This window comes from Rutidosis leptorrhynchoides, chromosome 10, assembly GCF_046630445.1.
Source record: "Rutidosis leptorrhynchoides isolate AG116_Rl617_1_P2 chromosome 10, CSIRO_AGI_Rlap_v1, whole genome shotgun sequence".
In the NCBI taxonomy this organism is placed as follows: Eukaryota; Viridiplantae; Streptophyta; class Magnoliopsida; order Asterales; family Asteraceae; genus Rutidosis; species Rutidosis leptorrhynchoides.
Genome location: NC_092342.1, coordinates 55,069,905 through 55,091,875, shown reverse-complemented (window position 1 = coordinate 55,091,875; position 21,971 = coordinate 55,069,905).

The window sequence follows — 21,971 nt, the reverse complement described above, 5'->3', positions numbered from 1 at the left end:
GACGAGGAATAGGAATATGACGCAAGGCTATACAAGCTTCCCTAGCAGCCTCGCGCGCCTCGGGAATGAGGCAATTCAGGATACCTTTAGGGAGAACGGTGGGCATCTGAATATGCTCCTTTATAATATCCCAAAAGTGAAGGCACTCAACATCCTGTATAGCCTTCAAAGCATCCTCATAGCGATCATTCACATCATCGATGTTCAAAGCATGGTCCACTATGCGAGGGAGACCTACCTTTAACACCCCTAACTCATGAACAATCGACTTTGCCAGCCGCTCTGAATCGGCTCACTCAGCCCTAAGCGCACGAATAATTTCCTCATGGTCACTATTTTGACGATTGGCACAATCTAGTTGCGCCTGCATCTTTTTATTGGCCTGTTGCGCCTTATCAAGTTTACCGCTAAGGCTCATCACTGTGTCTCTCATTATAGACATTTCGTCGCCAGAAGACCCATTGCTTGGTCCGGGGCTCTGGACAATCTAACCCTTAGCAGAACTCGCCGAATTGGGGCACTGTTTTTTGACGGAGGAATCACTATCACTTGGATGTGGGACGAGTGAGGTTTGTTCATTTTCCCTTTTGTATTAGACCCGCGCCCATCATCTGCTTGGAAAAAATAAGGATAAGCAACGTTAACACAATAAGCAAAGTGCGTAACAAAGGAAACGCGGAACGTACCAGTACGAGCGGGTTTTGACGAAGAAGAAGCAGTCGGTCTCTTTCTCTTCTTTTGAACAGGCAAGTCACTATGTGACGGAACAAATTTATCACGGGGACACCGCTTTGGCAAATCGGCATACTGCGATACAAATTTCTTCTTCTTCTTCTTGCGCGAAGAACTAGAAGTAGAGGCTGCGGTAATAGGGCGCTTAGCCGATAAGCCTTTCCCCAAGGGCATACGGTCCACTGCCACAGACGCGGAAGAAGAGAATTCAAGATAATCGGAGAAGGGAATTGCTGCCAACATAAACAAAAGACATTAGATAGAAGTAAAAGAAAAGAAAATCGAAAGTTCTGCATACCTTGATGTAACAACCCTGCTTTTTCCGTTACTTCCGTTAACCTTCCGTTAGTTTATTTAACGGAGATTATTTAACTTTTGTGCGTTTACGTGTAATAAATGCGTACTTGATCTTTGGAGGGTTATAATAATTAATATGGGTTGATATTAATTCAAATAAATATTTCGGATAATGAAATACGATAAAAACGATACAGTTTTGATAACTGCTTTTTGAACAACGAAACGCTCGGGTTTATTTTAATAATTATTTTAATAATTATTAACTTTTTAAAAATATTTAATTTATTGGGTTTTTAATAAATTAAACGTTTGGTTGCGTTTTAACGATCGGTTCAGCGTTCCAGGCCTTCGGTACGTTTAAAAGGCACTTGAAATGAGCCACGATTACACAGTACTAGACAACGAGAGCCCGGGAACACTCCCATTGGGCCAATTGTCCGTGAACCCCCATCCCACCCCATTAATTTTGTTTTTGGGCTTGCGTGTTTAACTAGTGTGGTTAGGCTCCCATTTAAATTCCCAATTAAATCACAAAACACTACTTTCTTCCTCCCCACCCTAATTTAGTCGACATATTTGGATCCCCCTCACCCTTTGGCCGTCAATCTTCAACCCACCACCACCACATCAAAAATTAATTTTTAGATTAAGCTTTCAACACAAAGATTGCAATTCTCGATCTCCTCTACGCGTGTGTATCATTAATTTTATGATCTAAGGTATAATCACATGAACCCTAATATTAAAAATCTAATTTTTATTAGATTTTCATAGATATGTTGTCAATTGCTCAAGTCTCTACGCGTACGTGTTAATTGTTATCGTTATTTTGATTGTTTGATGCGCTAGGGTTTAAAAACGAATTTGTTTTTGCTTGATCAGTAAAATTAAGTTTTTCAAATGTTATTTATTATGTTATAATCAGATTCCTTGCGAAAAACTATTGAGTTTAGGCTTTGGATTCGCTTGATTTCGTTTCCGTATGATTAAGTTATGTCAATTTGAATTATCGTTGTGTTTTTGTTGCTTGATCAGAAATCTGGAATTGTTAGACAACGAATTGGCATGTGAAACTTATACCACTGGAAATATAATTTAAAAAAACTCAATTTAGACTAGGATATCATGTCGTTTGCTTATGTATAGCCCGAGATATGCTTGAATTAGTGTAAAAGTAGTTTTATACAGCACTTGCATGAAAGTAACCTTGTATGATAAAATGTGTTAACTTTTGTGATTAAAGCTTTGCATATTTGAAATGTAGACAAAAATTACTTCATATTTCATGTAGATATCATAGGCTAATTGTATCTAGATCTTCGGATAATCGTGTATGAATGTGACTAACTAAACTAGAATTGAATCTGTAAATTGCTCTCTGTTTTATACTCTGTGGATTGTGTTTATTGTTTGAGAATGTAAGCTTCTGTAAAATGAAAATTAACATGATATTTGACTTATTGTTAGTTTATGTCAATCTCTGAAACCTTATGCATTGGGCACAATAGAGCCATACTTTATGTGAATTCTGATTTGAGCTGAAAACTGAATGTTCAACTTGCACGAATAAACTGTACAAATTGGCTAAACAAAAGTTGCTAGATTTTTATATGTGTTACTTTGACTTGTCCTTAAACTATGGCCACTGGTATTGTATTAATTGCATGTTCCTAACTCCGGTTATAGCCAAAATGAAATCAGTGCGCGGTCAGAAACTGACTTGGCAAACCCCAAATGTACCCCTTCTGATTCCTGACTTTTAATTATCGTATGAGACCCTGGCTGGACTTTTTGGAATCAATTTTAAGTATATTTATGATCTGGAGTTTTCCATATTTATGTGAATTTTGTACTATGAGATAATGTGCTAAGTATGCTACATGTTCATGAACTTTGTGCATAACGATAAACTGAAATTGTGAAAATGACCATTCATGACCTAAAACGTATTGTTTGACTTAGGTTTGGCATGTTGACCAATATTTGACATGAACCTACTGATGTTGACTTTAGTTGACCACATTGACCAAGTTTGACTTTTGGTTTGACTTCGGTTGACTTTGTTTGACTTGCATGATATAGTTGAGTTTTACTTAGAAACGCGTCGAGTCGAGCTATAAGACAACGTACACTATGAAACCACACTTATTTAAGATATATATATTGACCAACCTAAATACGTATACTTAGGTTGCATTACTCGGCTATAAACCGTACAAGTTAATTGTCCACTTTTCAATCCGAGCTTTATTCAAAGGTGAGTCTACAGTCCTGCTTTTTACATGTTTTCAGGGATGAGAATACATGCTATTATACTTACATTTTCAAATGCTTTTATATTGACATGAGTACTAAATATGCATACTGAGTTTGTTCAAAAAGCCTCTAGCTTGAATACTTTTAATACCATCGGTGTAAGCACAATTTAGATGGACGGATCCGTTAGGTTGACAACCTCGCCCAAACAATATTAACCGTGGCGCATTTACTTTGAACATTAAATACATTTGAACAAGTGTATAACATTTTACAAGGTAAAGGCGGGTATAGTGGCTTCTATACTCGGGTCATTGCTAGTATTCAGGTGCTCATATTATGCAAACATTTTTACGACTTTGTGTTGTACTTGTAAAATCTCGTGGTCAAGGAACTTAAACTATTTTCTGACAACTGTTTTTCAGATACTAGACAACGTTATTTAAAACTGTGGTTTACGAACAATTGAGATAGAAACTTGTCATGGTATTGTCTACAAATATTTGAAGCTTGACATGATAGTGTCAACAAACTTTTTAAACGGGACACGGAGTTGTTTACAAACTTTTAACATTGAACCTTGGTGGTCTTCCACTATTAAACGTTTTCGAAATGTATATCTTAAACATGCCGTATTGTTTACCTAAAACCTGTAGATTCACTCAATATTATTGTTGATCCGTTTTGCGTGTTTTATTCTCAGGTATTAATTGCTTTCGCTGTAAATTATTGCCGTTACGTAGAAGTCAGGCCAAGCACTGGGACCAGAGTTAACGTTCCGTCAAAGGGATTTTGACGGGGTGTTACATATGGTATCAGAGCTTTGGCTATAGGGAACTAGGACACATTAGTGTGTCTAACCGTAGGGCGCATTAGTGAAGTCCAGTCTATAGCCGTGTGTCTTGGACGACTTTTATGCATCATGCTTGCACTGTTTGTGACACCATGCTACATGTAGGGCTACACATCACATCACAAACATATACACCTTATACCAATACGATACGGACTTAGACGAAATACTGTATCACAAATCGCATACGTAAACACGATGCGAGACTTAAATGAATTAAGTTGACTACGCTATCTTGAACTTATGGAGTGATGTCGAATGGAAATGTGAGATAGCATATTGTAATGACCGGGATTACATTACGGTAACTCATATAGAAGTTCCGACATCGTAAAATAAGGAATTGGGCCGAGTCAAGTAGGTTACTTGGATAATCAACGTTTAGAAAACAAACCGTGTAATCTTAAATGTGAGTAGAAACTTACACTGTGCAAATTAATTGTATTATAACTTGTAATCTTGACCCAACTCATCACTGCTCGACACTGTCCGCCACCACCGATCACTACTTGTCACTACAAAGAACACACTCTTCACCTCATACCACTACTCAACACTATTTAACGCTACTAACTACTACTCAATGCCGCCTCTCACAGCTAGTCACAACTGATCACTACTTCTCACTGTTTGTTGTTGTTAAATACTACTTACTGCTACCCCTTGCTACTTGCTACTACTCAATATTACTCATTACTGCTTACCACTACTAAGTAATACTCGACACTACCAACACCTCCGCATTTTACTACTCGCTAATGTGCATCACAACTCATTTCTGATACGTCTTTAGAGGAGGAATTCTTGATAACCGCCTGCACAATACGTAGTAGATGTTGTCTACCCGACATCCAACTTACCAATCATTCAGCCACCCGTCGTTCATGATTTTGTTTCCCAACAAGAGTCTACTGACTGATAACTATTATGCCTTATTGGGTACAATTGGTATACATGTGTATATATACTTATGATGCGAACATGCGATCTAACAACTTTTATGTCACTACTATCATCACTGCTTATCACAACCCATCGCTACTTATCGCTAACGTCATCACTCATTTCTACTAGTAATACTACTTTTACGTATTCCTTCTCATTCTTTTCCAACGTACTTTTCTTAAGCGGCAATCATTTTCATTATACCCACAAACATTACCAACCAACTTTGAACACATCGACGCAAACTACACTTCATCTATTTTCCCGCGAGGCACATACATTTGGAAGTTTATACCGACCCTTTCCGATTAAATACCAGATTTTGTTTGAGTCACCATTACACCTTGCTCATGTTCGTTTTCCATGAAATTCGTCATGTTCTCACTCATCAACCATAATGATTATATATGCTGTCAACACCGGTGCTGAGAAAAGCCTTACGCTAGAGAAGTTTGGTCGCAACGTTTATAACCCTGTACCTTCCTTAGACAATATGTACTCTATAGAACTATTAAACTGGGAAGTTTTAACCTCGTGGTTGAAACAAACTGGTTATCTGATGATACAACCAAGGCAGCTACGACCAGAAGGCTATTCGAATTCCTTTCACCGACGGTAATGGTGTACGGAGAGGAGATTAGTACACCGTCATGTTATATTAATTACTCGAAGGTCCAGAAGTACATGAGATGAGAATATCTCGCGATTCTGGCACATGTGAGTAAAGATGAGCCGATCTTTAAGAGACCCGAATATTTACCAACTATTAGAGATTGCTCTGAGGTTACACGTCCACCCCATCGTGAAGTCGAATTTCGGATTGATTTGGTGCCAGCAGCTACACCCGTTACGTGTACAATATACGGACTTGCACCTTTTGAACTACAAGAGCTTCCCATGGTGAAGAACATCAGAGTTGTAATGCCCTAATTTGTGACCGGTACTAGAAGGAGGGTCACATAACCATGAATTTCCGAGTTGGAGCTCCAGTCTTATTTGTTAAGAAGAAGGATGGGTCGATGATATTGGGTATCGACTATAGAGAATTGAACAAGTTGACAATCAAGAATCGGTATCCGCTACCGAGGATTGATGACTTATTTAATCAGCTACAGGGATCTAGTTGTTATTCGAAGATTGATTTGAGATTCGGGTATCACCAATTGAGAGTCAAGGAAGCTGATGTCCCGAAGACAGTGTTTAGAACACGTTATGGACATTATGAGTTTACAGTGATGCCATTTGGTTTGACGAACGCACCAGAAGTGTTCATGGACCTCATGAACCGTGTGTGTAAGCCATACCAGATAAATTCTTCATTGTGTTTATTGATGATATATTGGTGTACTCCAAGAACAAATAAGTGCACGAACAGCATCTACGTTAGATTTTGACTAAGCTTAGAGATGATCAGTTGTATGCGAAGTTCTCTAAGTGTGACTTTTGGTTTCCAGAAGTACAATTTCTTGGCCATGTGGTAGGGGCCAATGGAATTCAAGTTGATCCCGGGAAACTCCAAAGACGCCAACTCAGATTCGGCAATTTTTAGGTTTAGCTGGTTACTACAGGAGATTCATTGAAGGATTCTCTAAGATTACCAGACCATTGACCGCGTTGACTCATAAGGGCAAGAAGTATGAGTGGTCTGAACCACAGGAAATCGCATTTCAATTGTTGAAAGAGAAGTTAACAATTGCACCAGTATTGTCTTTACCCGAGGGAAGTGAAGACTTTGTCATTTATTGTGATGCTTCACGTCAAGAAATGGGTTGCGTGCTTATGCAATTAAATAAAGTTATTGCTTATGGATCGCGATAGTTAAAGATTCATGAGCAGAACGACACTACGCACGACCTTGAACTAGGAGCTGTTGTCCTTGCACTTAAAATGTGGAGGCACTACCTGTATGGAACTAAATTTACTATCTTCATGGACCATAAGAGTTTACAGCACATATTCGATCAGAAACAACTCAACATGTGACAACGACGTTGGATGGAACTACTTAATGATTATAACTGCGAATCTCAATACCATCCGGGCAAGGCGAATGTTGTGGCGGATGCTTTAAGCAGAAAAGAGCGGGATAGACCTCTTAGGGTTAAAGCTCTTAACATAGTCGTCCGTACAAATCTCACATCACAAATCCGTGAAGCACAACAAGAAGCAGTGAAACAAGAAAATGTCGATGTTGAATTTCTCAGAGGAATGGATAAGAAATTTGCAATCAAGGAGGATGGAACACGGTACCTTGCCAATCGAATCTGGGTACCAAAATTTAGTGGATTGAGAGAACTAGTGTTGGAGGAAGCACACAAGTCAAGGTAGTCAAGTTATCCGGGATCAGATAAAATGTACCAGGATTTGAAGGCATTCTATTGGTGGCCAAATTTGAAAGCTGACATTGCTACCTATGTCGGTAAGTGCTTGACTTGCGCTAAAGTCAAGACTGAGCATCAGAAGCCATCAGGATTATTAACTCAACCAGAGATTCCCCAGTGGAAGTGGGAAGGTATTACCATGGACTTCATTGCGAAACTGCCGAGAACGGCGGGAGGTCACGATACTATTTGGGTTATCGTGGATCGTCTCACTAAGTCTGCACACTTTTTACCGATAAGAGAAACTGATAAAATGGAGAAGTTGGCTCAGATCTACATTAAGGAAGTCATCTCTAGGTATGGAGTGCCTGTATCTATTATATACGATCGCGACAGCAGATCCACTTCCAGATTTTGGCAGTCATTACAGAAAGCAATGGGGACTCGTTTAGATATGAGTACAGCATATCACCCCCAGACAGATGGACAGAGCGAACGAACTATTCAGACTTTTGAGGACATGTTGCGATTATGTGTCATTGATTTCGGTAACGGATGGGATAAGTACTTACCACTAGCTGAGTTCTCATACAATAACAGCTACCATGTGAGTATTAAAGCTGCACCCTTCGAAGCATTATACGGAAGGAAGTGTAGGTCTCCCGTTTGTTGGAGCGAATTGGTAGATAGTCAGTTGACAGGCCCTGAGATTATTCAGGAGACAACTAAAAAAGTTCTACAGATTCAGGAACGATTGAGAACGGCTCGAAGTCGTCAAAAGAGTTACGTCGATGTTAGACGAGAGGATATAGAGTTCCAAGTTGGTGACAAAGTTATGCTTAAAGTATCACCTTGGAAGGGCGTGGTACGATTTGGGAAGCGAGGTTGATAATGCTAAAAATGAACATATATTTCATAGCATTATTCCTCAAGAAAGACAAGCTTTTAGTTGCAATTGTTCTATTTACAAGTGATATTCGTTTAAATAATAAAAGGTGAAGACAAAAGACAGATTCGACGAATTGAAGACGCAAAGGTCCAAAAAGCTCAAAAGTACAAAATACAATCAAATTGGTTCCAATTATTGATAAGAAACGTCTCGAAATTACAAGAGTACAAGATTCAAATCGCAAAGTACAAGATATTAAATTGTACGCAAGGACGTTCGAAAATCCGGGACCGGGACCAGAGTCAACTCTCAACGCTCGACGCAATGGACTAAAAATTACAAGTTAACTATGTATATAAATATAATATAATATATAATTAATTATATAAATTATATATATATATATATTATATTTATATAAAAATCCGTCGGCAAGAAAGGAGCCAAAATGGAGTGAGCTGTAAAATCAAACTCCGCGACTCACGGAGTTTAAAGAGGAAAAGTGCCGTGAGTCGCGGAGATTCCCTGGACTCAAATCCCTATAAAAGGCAACGCAGTTTGATCATTTTTAATATCATATATCCATCCTCTCTATATCTATACGTAATATTTATATTTATAATTTATATTTTAATTTTAATTTTAATTTTAATTCTAATAATAAGGGTATGTTAGCAAATGTTGTAAGGGTGTAAGTCAAAATTCTGTCCGTGTAACGCTACGCTATCATTGTAAGTTATGTTCAACCTTTTTAACTTAATGTCTCGTAGCTAAGTTATTATTATGCTTATTTAAAACGAAGTAATCATGATGTTGGGCTAATTACTAAAATTGGGTAATTGGGCTTTATACCATAATTGGGGTTTGGATAAAAGAACGACACTTGTGGAAATTAGACTATGGGCTATTAATGGGTTTTATATTAACTAAACAATACCTTGTTAATTTAATATACAAACTTATAATTCGACGTATTTATATATAACCACATACGCTTGACTGGGTACGGTGGGCGGGATATCTATAAATACCAATAATTATTCATTTTACCGGACACGGAACTGGATTAATAGTTAATAGACTTGTTGAAACAGGGGTGAAATTATGTTCAAGGGTAATTAGTGTAATTGTTAACAAAGTAGTAAAACCTTGGTTTACACGCAGTCGATAACCTGGTGTATTCATTAAACAAAGTATTAAAACCTTGTTACAATTCGAATCCCCAATTAGTTGGAATATTTAACTTCGGGTATAAGGATAATTTGACGAGGACAATCGCACTTTATATTTATGACTGATGGACTGTTATGGATAAAAACCAGACGGACATATTAAATAATCCAGGACAAAGGACAATTAACCCATGGGCATAAAACTAAAATCAACACGTCAAACATCATGATTACGGAAGTTTAAATAAGCATAATTCTTTTATTTCATATTTAATTTCCTTTATTTTATATTTAATTGCACTTCTAATTATCGCACTTTTATTTATTGTAATTGTATTTAATTGCACTTTTAATTATCGTACTTTTTAATTATCGCAATTTTATTTTATCGCACTTTTATTTATCGTAATTTCATTATCATTATTTATTTTACGCTTTAAATTAAGTTGTATTTATTTTTACATTAGGTTTTAACTGCAACTAAAGTTTTAAAATCGACAAACCGGTCATTAAACGGTAAAAACCCCCCTTTATAATAATAATATTATTTATATATATATTTGTATTTTTGTAAAATAAAACTAATATAGCGTTAAGCTTTGTTTAAAGATTTTTCCCTGTGGAACGAACCGGACTTACAAAAAACTACACTACTGTACGATTAGGTACACTGCCTATAATTGTTGTAGCAAGGTTTAAATATATCCATTCTCTAAATAAATAATTATCTCGTGTAAAATTGTATCGTATTTAATAGTATTTTCCTGCTAAAATTTATAAGCTATTTTATATACACCTCGCATAATTTCACACCTCGCAGTACAATACCATGGAAGACATCCACAGGTTGAGAGAAATCAACAGCCAGGTAATGTGGGAGGGGGAAATGAAATGACAGAAATGCAAAGGTTTATAGCTTCACAAGAGTATGAAAATGCTAGACATCGAGCATTTGAAGATTGGCAAGTTCATCAAAACCAAATCATAGCTCATTGCCAACATGTAGGTAAAAACTGTATTCCTACTCCAATGCCCATATTTCCTCCCTGGTGTATAGAGATGCAACCACCGTATCCTACTTATAACCCTGCCGAAGCATTCTATAACACATACGGTTATGCATGGAACCCCTACTGGTATCAATAACAACCCTAGTTTATTTAGTTTTATTTTTTTATTTTTGAAATGTTACTACATTTAATACTTATGTTGATATTGTAATAGTTTTTATAATTTTCTAACTTTTATTATTAGATTTTAATAATTTTTGAATGTGGGGTAATATACCAAACTTCAAAAATATGTATATATGTTTGCAGTTTATCTTATGTACACAACAGGGTAAAACAACGCATTTTCAAAGACTGGCATTAAGTTCAGCAAAAGCAACTAATTTTGACGACAAGATGCAAAATATATGTGAAATAACGACAAGACGGAATGAACAAATGATGTGCACCATTTATCATTCAACACAAACAACAATATGTTTGGAAACTTTGGTAAAATTTAATCATTTTTCTACGCTAATCACCCTCAATAATTTAAATTGTTACTGATTTCTTGCAAATGAGGGCATTACAAGATCTTAAGTGTGGGAAGGGGTTAAATTCTTTCGGATTTTTAAATTTTTTTATCTTAAACACTTGGTTACCATTAAAAATACTAGTAGTAGTTGTATTAGAATCTAGTGCTCTCTGATAATAAAGAACATCCCTAGTCTTATATACTGACTACCCAATTCTAGTAAAAATTTTTAAAATTTTCAATTAAATGAACTCAAAATCATGTTTATACATATTTATGAACGATAAAACTAGGTGTTAACACCGAAATTATTGTTACCTCGGAAAGGACATAAATTGAAAAAAAAATCAAAATGTTAAAATTCATTTAAAATGGAATAGAGTACAATAAAAACGAAAAATAAAAGCCAAGTGTGGGAAAATTTACCAAGTTATTTTAAACATATGTCACATATTTCTGTAACAAATAATTAAAGATACTTTTGCTTTGGACTAAACTAAAAAGTTTTACCCGATTTACTGTAAGAAAGATGGATCTACACAATGAATCAATTCCATCATTAAAAGGAAGTAAAGTCTTCCGAAAAAGACACGCGCTTCTTGATTTAGGTCATGAAGTTGTCGTCCAGACCAGCTGCAGGTTGACAAAAAATCTAGAAAAGTCATCACTAAAATCAGCAGGAAATCCACGGACCTCAGCCTAAAACAGGGTCGCCAAGTGGTCAGATTTATCCTAACCATGAGAAGGATTTATCTCGTACAATGGGGGCACCGTGCAAATTAGCTTGATAAGACTAATAAATCAGATCCCCAGAAAGGATAATCTCCTTTAAAGATCAAAAATCAGCTTTTAAGACTGATATTACTCAATCCTAGAGATTGACCTTAAAGATTGAGAATTACAAACTCATGGAAATCAATGATATCTAAACTCGAGCTTGAACGAGAAAATATTTTAATCAAATTATAAACCGATTTGTTTTCTGAAAACCCATTTTCAATGCGTTCATTACCAATGAACGTAAAATCCTAGGAATTCACCTGGAATTCATTAGGTAACCTGAACCAAATCGGGTGTCAACCGTAAGGACGGTGGTTGCATAGTATGGTCAAAGACAGGACATTGTGCCAGATCAGAAAATTATAAGGGTGAGCTTTACTATTGCTTCTACCAAGGATAGTAATTGCGTCCGACACGTTATAGACCATAATTAAAAGCATGTCAGGGGACATTGCCTTAACAGTTGCTTGTTCAACGCTTTCCTTTACAACCGGACGGTAGTTTATCGAAAGGTAATATTCGGAGCAAGTAAACTGGACGTGTTGCTTTCCCAATACAAGGTTAGCAAGTGGGTGAAACAAAACCGCAAGTTTTGAGCTAAAATTTTCAAATATGAAACCCACCAAACCCACAAAAAGAATTTGCAAACACCGGTGAAGGATTATTCCGGAAAACTTATCTAGGGTAAAAGCTAGATTTAATTTTCAAAAGATCAAATGTTTTCATAAAGATCCAATTTCCTTAATGGATCTAAATTTTTATAGTCATGTGGGACTGTAAACCACATCGTTACTACCATTGTTTATACTGCCATATAGAAATCACTGATGTACAAAGTGTGAAGAATAAAGAAGTGATTCTAGTATTTCAAGACTATATTGCTTGAGGACAAGCAACGCTCAAGTGTGGGAATATTTGATAATGCTAAAAACGAACATATATTTCATAGCATTATTCCTCAAGAAAGACAAGCTTTTAGTTGCAATTGTTCTATTTACAAGTGATATTCGTTTAAATAATAAAAGGTGAAGACAAAAGACAGATTCGACGAATTGAAGACGCAAAGGTCCAAAAAGCTCAAAAGTATAAAATACAATCAAAGTGGTTCCAATTATTGATAAGAAACGTCTCGAAATTACAAGAGTACAAGATTCAAATCGCAAAGTACAAGATATTAAATTGTACGCAAGGACGTTCGAAAATCCGGGACCGGGACCAGAGTCAACTCTCAACGCTCGACGCAATGGACTAAAAATTACAAGTTAACTATGTATATAAATATAATATAATATATAATTAATTATATAAATTATATATAAATTATATTTATATAAAAATCCGTCGGCAAGAAAGGAGCCAAAATGGAGTGAGCTGTAAAATCAAACTCCGCGACTCGCTGAGTTTGAAGAGGAAAAGTGCCGCGAGTCGCGGAGATTCCCTGGACTCAAATTCCTATAAAAGGCAACGCAGTTTGATCATTTTTAATATCATATATCCATCCTCTCTATATCTATACGTAATATTTATATTTATAATTTATATTTTAATTTTAATTTTAATTTTAATTCTAATAATAAGGGTATGTTAGCAAATATTGTAAGGGTGTAAGTCGAAATTATGTCCGTGTAACGCTACGCTATCATTGTAAGTTATGTTCAACCTTTTTAACTTAATGTCTCGTAGCTAAGTTATTATTATGCTTATTTAAAACGAAGTAATCATGATGTTGGGCTAATTACTAATATTGGTTAATTGGGCTTTGTACCATAATTGGGGTTTGGATAAAAGAACGACACTTGTGGAAATTAGACTATGGGCTATTAATGGGTTTTATATTAACTAAGCAATACCTTGTTAATTTAATATACAAACTTATAATTCGACGTATTTATATATAACCACATACGCTTAACTGGGTACGGTGGGCGGGATATCTATAAATACCAATAATTATTCATTTTACCGGACACGGAACTGGATTAATAGTTAATAGACTTGTTGAAACAGGGGTGAAATTATGTTCAAGGGTAATTGGTGTAATTGTTAACAAAGTAGTTAAACCTTGGTTTACACGCAGTCGATAACCTGGTGTATTCATTAAACAAAGTATTAAAACCTTGTTACAATTCGAATCCCCAATTAGTTGGAATATTTAACTTCGGGTATAAGGATAATTTGACGAGGACACTCGCACCTTATATTTATGACTGATGGACTGTTATGGACAAAAACCAGACGGACATATTAAATAATCCAGGACAAAGGACAATTAACCCATGGGCATAAAACTAAAATCAACACGTCAAACATCATGATTACGGAAGTTTAAATAAGCATAATTCTTTTATTTCATATTTAATTTCCTTTATTTTATATTTAATTGCACTTCTAATTATCGCACTTTTATTTATTTTAATTGTATTTAATTGCACTTTTAATTATCGTTCTTTTTAATTATCGTAATTTTATTTTATCGTACTTTTATTTATCGCAATTTCATTATCATTATTTATTTTACGCTTTAAATTAAGTTGTATTTATTTTTACATTAGGTTTTAACTGCAACTAAAGTTTTAAAATCGAAAAACCGGTCATTAAACGGTAAAAACCCCCCTTTATAATAATAATATTATTTATATATATATTTGTATTTTTGTAAAATAAAACTAATATAACGTTAAGCTTTGTTGAAAGATTTTTCCCTGTGGAACGAACCGGACTTACTAAAAACTACACTACTGTACGATTAGGTACACTGCCTATAATTGTTGTAGCAAGGTTTAAGTATATCCATTTTCAAAATAAATAAATATCTTGTGTAAAATTGTATCTTATTTAATAGTATTTTCCTGCTAAAATTTATAAGCTATTTTATATACACCTCGCATAACATCAAGTATTTTTGGCACCGCTGCCGGGGAAAATCTAGCTTAAAAGCCGGAAGCGCAACGCTAAATATAAAAAAAAAGATTTTTATTTTTAGTTTACTTTTATAAAAATATATTAAAATTTGTAAAAAGTACAATTTTTATAAAAATATTATTTTTATATTATATATTTAATAAAAGTATTAATTTTATAAATTAATTAAACTAAATAAAACTAAGTAAAACAAAATAAACTAATTAAAACTAAATATTATAATAATAATACCCTAATTAGGGTTTAAAATTAATAATAATAATAATTATCCCGTAATTAATGCTGTTAGGGTTTCTGTGTGGCCTGTCAGAGAGAACTCCGCGAGTCGCGGTACTCCCAGCTAGAAAACTCCGCAAGTCGCGGGGTTTGATAATACTGGGCTCAGATTGGGCTGAAACAGTTCGGCCCAGTTTCGTTTTATAATTAAAATATGCTTTGGGCTTCGATTTTAATCTGGCCCAGTTCGTTTTCTTTATAATAATTTGATAAAATAATAGATATATAATTATAAATAAACCGGGGTTTATTTTAATCTGTTGGTGCCACTCATGGGTTAATTTTCCTTTGTCCTGGATTATTTAATATGTCCGTCTGGTTTTTATCCATAACAGTCCATCAGTCATAAATATAAAGTGCGAGTGTCCTCGTCAAATTATCCTTATACCTGAAGTTAAATATTCCAACTAATTGGGGATTCGAATTGTAACAAGGTTTTAATACTTTGTTTAATGAATACACCAGGTTATCGACTGCGTGTAAACCAAGGTTTTACTACTTTATTAACAATTACACCAATTACCCTTGAACATAATTTCACCCCTGTTTCAACAAGTCTATTAACTATTAATCCAATTTCGTGTCCGGTAAAATGAATAATTATTGGTATTTATAGATATCCCGCCCACCGTACCCAGTCAAGCGTATGTGGTTATATATAAATACGTCAAATTATAAGTTTGTATATTAAATTAACAAGGTATTGTTTAGTTAATATAAAACCCATTAATAGCCCATAGTCTAATTTCCACAAGTGTCGTTCTTTTATCCAAACCCCAATTATGGTACAAAGCCCAATTACACAATTTTAGTAATTAGCCCAACATCATGATTACTTCGTTTTAAATAAGCATAATAATAACTTAGCTACGAGACATTAATTTAAAAAGGTTGAACATAACTTACAATGATAGCGTAGCGTTACACGGACAGAATTTCGACTTACACCCTTACAACATTTGCTAACATACCCTTATTATTAGAATTAAAATTAAAATTAAAATTAAAATATAAATTATAAATATAAATATTACGTATAGATATTATAGGGATTTGAGTCCAGGGAATCTCCGCGACTCGCGGCACTTTTCCTCTTCAAACTCCGCGAGTCGCGGAGTTTGATTTTACAGCTCACTCCATTTTGGCTCCTTTCTTGCCGACAGATTTTTATATAAATATAATATATATATAATTTATATAATTAATTATATATTATATTATATTATATTTATATACATAGTTAACTTGTAATTTTTAGTCCATTGCGTCGAGCGTTGAGAGTTGACTCTGGTCCCGGTCCCGGATTTTCGAACGTCCTTGCGTACAATTTAATATCTTGTACTTTGCGATTTGAATCTTGTACTCTTGTAATTTCGAGATGTGTCTTATCAATAATTGGAACCACTTTGATTGTATTTTGTACTTTTGAGCTTTTTGGACCTTTGCGTCTTCAATTCGTCGAATCTGTCTTTTGTCTTCACCTTTTATTATTTAAACGAATATCACTTGTAAATAGAACAATTGCAACTAAAAGCTTGTCTTTCTTGAGGAATAATGCTATGGAATAAATGTTCATTTTTAGCATTATCAACAATTTTAGTATTTTTGATGCAGGTTTAATTTATCCAATCTCATTTACAAGTATTAAATATCTTATCTGATAAATTATATATCAATAATGCTATGAAATATATGTTCGTATTTAATAGTACATAGTTAACATATTTATCTAATTTCCACAAGTGTCGTTCTTTTATCCAAACCCCAATTATGGTACAAAGCCCAATTACCCAATTTTAGTAATTAGCCCAACATCATGATTACTTCGTTTTAAATAAGCATAATAATAACTTAGCTACGAGACATTAAGTTAAAAAGGTTGAACATAACTTACAATGATAGCGTAGCGTTACACGGACAGAATTTCGACTTACACCCTTACAATATTTGCTAACATACCCTTATTATTAGAATTAAAATTAAAATTAAAATTAAAATATAAATTATAAATATAAATATTAAGTATAGATATAGAGAGGATGGATATATGATATTAAAAATGATCAAACTGCGTTGCCTTTTATAGGGATTTGAGTCCAAGGAATCTCCGTGACTCGCGGCAGTTTTCCTCTTCAAACTCCGCGAGTCGCGGAGTTTGATTTTACAGCTCACTCCATTTTGGCTCCTTTCTTGCCGACGGATTTTTATATAAATATAATATATATAATTTATATAATTAATTATATATTATATTATATTTATATACATAGTTAACTTGTAATTTTTAGTCCATTGCGTCGAGCGTTGAGAGTTGACTCTGGTCCCGGTCCCGGATTTTCGAACGTCCTTGCGTACAATTTAATATCTTGTACTTTGCGATTTGAATCTTGTACTCTTGTAATTTCGAGACGTTTCTTATCAATAATTGGAACCACTTTGATTGTATTTTGTACTTTTGAGCTTTTTGGACCTTTGCGTCTTCAATTCGTCGAATCTGTCTTTTGTCTTCACCTTTTATTATTTAAACGAATATCACTTGTAAATAGAACAATTGCAACTAAAAGCTTGTCTTTTTTTGAGGAATAATGCTATGAAATATATGTTCGTTTTTAGCATTATCAAATAAATAAACGTTACACGCTACAACATATTTATTTATTTACACAAGATAATTATTTTTTTAAAATCAAGAGTACAAGTTAACTATGTATATAAATATAATACAAGTTATTCCGGTTTATTTTATATGATAAATTAAAATATCCAAAAATACTTGATGTTATGCGAGGTGTATATAAAATAGCTTATAAATTTTAGCAGGAAAATACTATTAAATACGATACAATTTTACACAAGATATTTATTTATTTAGAGAATGGATATACTTAAACCTTGCTACAACAATTATAGGCAGTGTACCTAATCGTACAGTAGTGTAGTTTTTAGTAAGTTCGGTTCGTTCCACAGGGAAAAATCTTTAAACAAAGCTTAACGCTATATTAGTTTTATTTTACAAAAATACAAATATATATATAAATAATATTATTATTATAAAGGGGGGTTTTTATCGTTTAATGACCGGTTTGTCGATTTTAAAACTTTAGTTGCAGTTAAAACCTAATGTAAAAATAAATACAACTTAATTTAAAGCGTAAAATAAATAATGATAATGAAATTGCGATAAATAAAAGTGCGATAAAATAAAATTGCAATAATTAAAAAGTACGATAATTAAAAGTGCAATTAAATAAAATTACAATAAATAAAAGTGCGATAATTAGAAGTGCAATTAAATATAAAATAAAGGAAATTAAATATGAAATAAAAGAATTATGCTTATTTAAACTTCCGTAATCATGATGTTTGACGTGTTGATTTTAGTTTTATGCCCATGGGTTAATTGTCCTTTGTCCTAGATTATTTAATATGTCCGTCTGGTTTTTGTCCATAACAGTCCATCAGTCATAAATATAAAGTGCGAGTGTCCTCGTCAAATTATCCTTATACCCGAAGTTAAATATTCCAACTAATTGGGGATTCGAATTGTAACAAGGTTTTAATACTTTGTTTACAATTACACCAATTACCCTTGAACATAATTTCACCCCTGTTTCAACAAGCCTATTAACTATTAATCCAGTTCCGTGTCCCGTAAAATGAATAATTATTGGTATTTATAGATATCCCGCCCACCGTACCCAGTCAAGCGTATGTGGTTATATATAAATACGTCAAATTATAAGTTTGTATATTAAATTAACAAGGTATTGTTTAGTTAATATAAAACCCATTAATAGCCCATAGTCTAATTTCCACAAGTGTCGTTCTTTTATCCAAACCCCAATTATGGTACAAAGCCCAATTACCCAATTTTAGTAATTAGCCCAACATCATGATTACTTCGTTTTAAATAAGCATAATAATAACTTAGCTATGAGACATTAAGTTAAAAAGGTTGAACATAACTTACAATGATAGTGTAGCGTTACACGGACAGAATTTCGACTTACACCCTTACAACATTTGCTAACATACCCTTATTATTAGAATTAAAATTAAAATTAAAATTAAAATATAAATTATAAATATAAATATTACGTATAGATATAGAGAGGATGGATATATGATATTAAAAATGATCAAACTGCGTTGCCTTTTATAGGGATTTGAGTCCAGGGAATCTCCGCGACTCGCGGCACTTTTCCTACTCAAACTCCGCGAGTCGCGGAGTTTGATTTTACAGCTCACTCCATTTTGGCTGCTTTCTTGCCGACGGATTTTTATATAAATGTAATATATATATAATTTATATAATTAATGATATATTATATTATATTTATATACATAGTTAACTTGTAATTTTTAGTCCATTGCGTCGAGCGTTGAGAGTTGACTCTGGTCCCGGTCCCGAATTTTCGAACGTCCTTGCGTACAATTTAATATCTTGTACTTTGCGATTTGAATCTTGTACTCTTGTAATTTCGAGACGTTTCTTATCAATAATTGAAACCACTTTGATTGTATTTTGTACTTTTGAGCTTTTTGGACCTTTGCGTCTTCAATTCGTCGAATCTGTCTTTTGTCTTCACCTTTTATTATTTAAACGAATTTCACTTGTAAATAGAACAATTGCAACTAAAAGCTTGTCTTTCTTGAGAAATAATGCTATGAAATATATTTTCGTTTTTAGCATTATCAAATATTCCCACACTTGAGCATTGCTTGTCCTCAAGCAATATAGTCTTGAAATATTAGAATCACTTCTTTATTCTTCACACTTTATACATAAGTGATTTCTATATGGCGGTATAAACAATGGTAGTAACGATGTGGTTTACAGTCCCACATGACTATAAAAATTTAGATCCATTAAGGAAATTGGATCTTTATGAAAACATTTGATCTTTTGAAAATTAAATCTAGCTTTTACCCTAGATAAGTTTTCCGAAATAACCCTTCACCGGTGTTTGCAAATTCTTTTTGTGGGTTTGGTGGGTTTCATATTTGAAAATTTTAGCTCAAAACTTGCGGTTTTGTGTCACCCACTTGCTAACCTTGTATTGGAAAAGCAACACGTCCAGTTTACTTGCTCCGAATATTACCTTTCGATAAACTACCGTCCGGTTGTAAAGGAAAGCGTTGAACAAGCAACTGTTAAGGCAATGTCCCCTGACATGCTTTTAATTATGGTCTATAACGTGTCAGACGCAATTACTATCCTTGGTAGGAGTTATAGTAAAGCTCACCCTTATAATTTTCCGGTCTGGCACAAGGTCCTGTCTTTGACCATACTATGCAACCATCGTCCTTACAGTTGACACCCGATTTGGTTCAGGTTACCTAATGAATTCCAGGTGAATTCCTAGGATTTTACGTTCAATGGTAATGAACGCATTGAAAATGGGTTTTCAGAAAACAAATCGGTTTATAATTTGATCAAAATATTTTCTCGTTCAAGCTCGAGTTTAGATATCATTGAATTCCATGAGTTTGTAATTCTCAATCTTTAAGGTCAATCTCTAGGATTGAGTAATATCAGTCTTAAAAGCTGATTTTTGATCTTTAAAGGAGATTATCCTTTCTGGGGATCTGATTTATTAGTCTTATCAAGCTAATTTGCACGGTGCTACCCCATTGTATGAGATAAATCCTTCTCATGGTTAGGATAAATCTGACCACTTGGCGACCCTGTTTTAGGCTGAGGTTCGTGGATTTCCTGCTGATTTTAGTGATGACTTTTCTAGATTTTTCGTCAACCTACAGCTGGTCTGGACGACAATTTCATGACCTAAATCAAGAAGCGCGTGTCTTTTTCGGAAGACTTTACTTCCTTTTAATGATGGAATTGATTCATCGTGTAGATCCATCTTTCTTACAGTAAATCGGGTAAAACTTTTTAGTTTAGTCCAAAGCAAAAGTATCTTTAATTATTTGTTACAGAAATATGTGACATATGTTTAAAATAACTTTGTAAATTTTCCCACACTTGGCTTTTATTTTTTCTTTTTATTGTCCTCTATTTCATTTTAAATGAATTTTAATATTTTGGTTTGTTTCTCAATTTATGTCCTTTCTGAGGTAACAATAATTTCGGTGTTAACACCTAGTTTTATCGTTCATAAATATGTATAAACATGATTTTGAGTTCATTTAATTGAAAATTTTGAAATATTTTACTAGAATTGGGTAGTCAGTATATAAGACTAGGGCTGTTCTTTATTATCAGAGAGCACTAGATTCTAATACAACTACTACTAGTATTTTTAATGGTAACCAAGTGTTTAAGATAAAAATTTTTAAAAATCCGAAAGAATTTAACCCCTTCCCACACTTAAGATCTTGCAATGCCCTCATTTGCAAGAAATCAGTAACAATTTAAATTATTGAGGGTGATTAGTGTAGAAAAATGATTAAATTTTACCAAAGTTTCCAAACATATTGTTGTTTGTGTTGAATGATAAATGGTGCACATCATTTGTTCATTCCGTCTTGTCGTTATTTCACATATATTTTGCATCTTGTCGTCAAAATTAGTTGCTTTTGTTGAACTTAATGCCAGTCTTTGAAAATGCGTTGTTTTACCCTGTTGTGTACATAAGATAAACTGCAAACATATATATATATATATATATATATATATATATATATATATATATATATATATATATATATATATTTTTTTTTTTTTTGAAGTTTGGTATATTACCCCACATTCAAAAATTATTAAAATCTAATAATAAAAGTTAGAAAATTATAAAAACTATTACAATATCAACATAAGTATTAAATGTAGTAACGTTACAAAAATAAAAAAATAAAACTAAATAAACTAGGGTTATTATTGATACCAGTAGGGGTTCCATGCATAACCGTATATGTTATAGAATGCTTCGGCAGGGTTATAAGTAGGATACGGTGGTTGCATCTCTATAGACCAGGGAGGAAATATGGGCGTTGGAGTAGGAATATAGTTTCTACCTACATGTTGTCAATGAGCT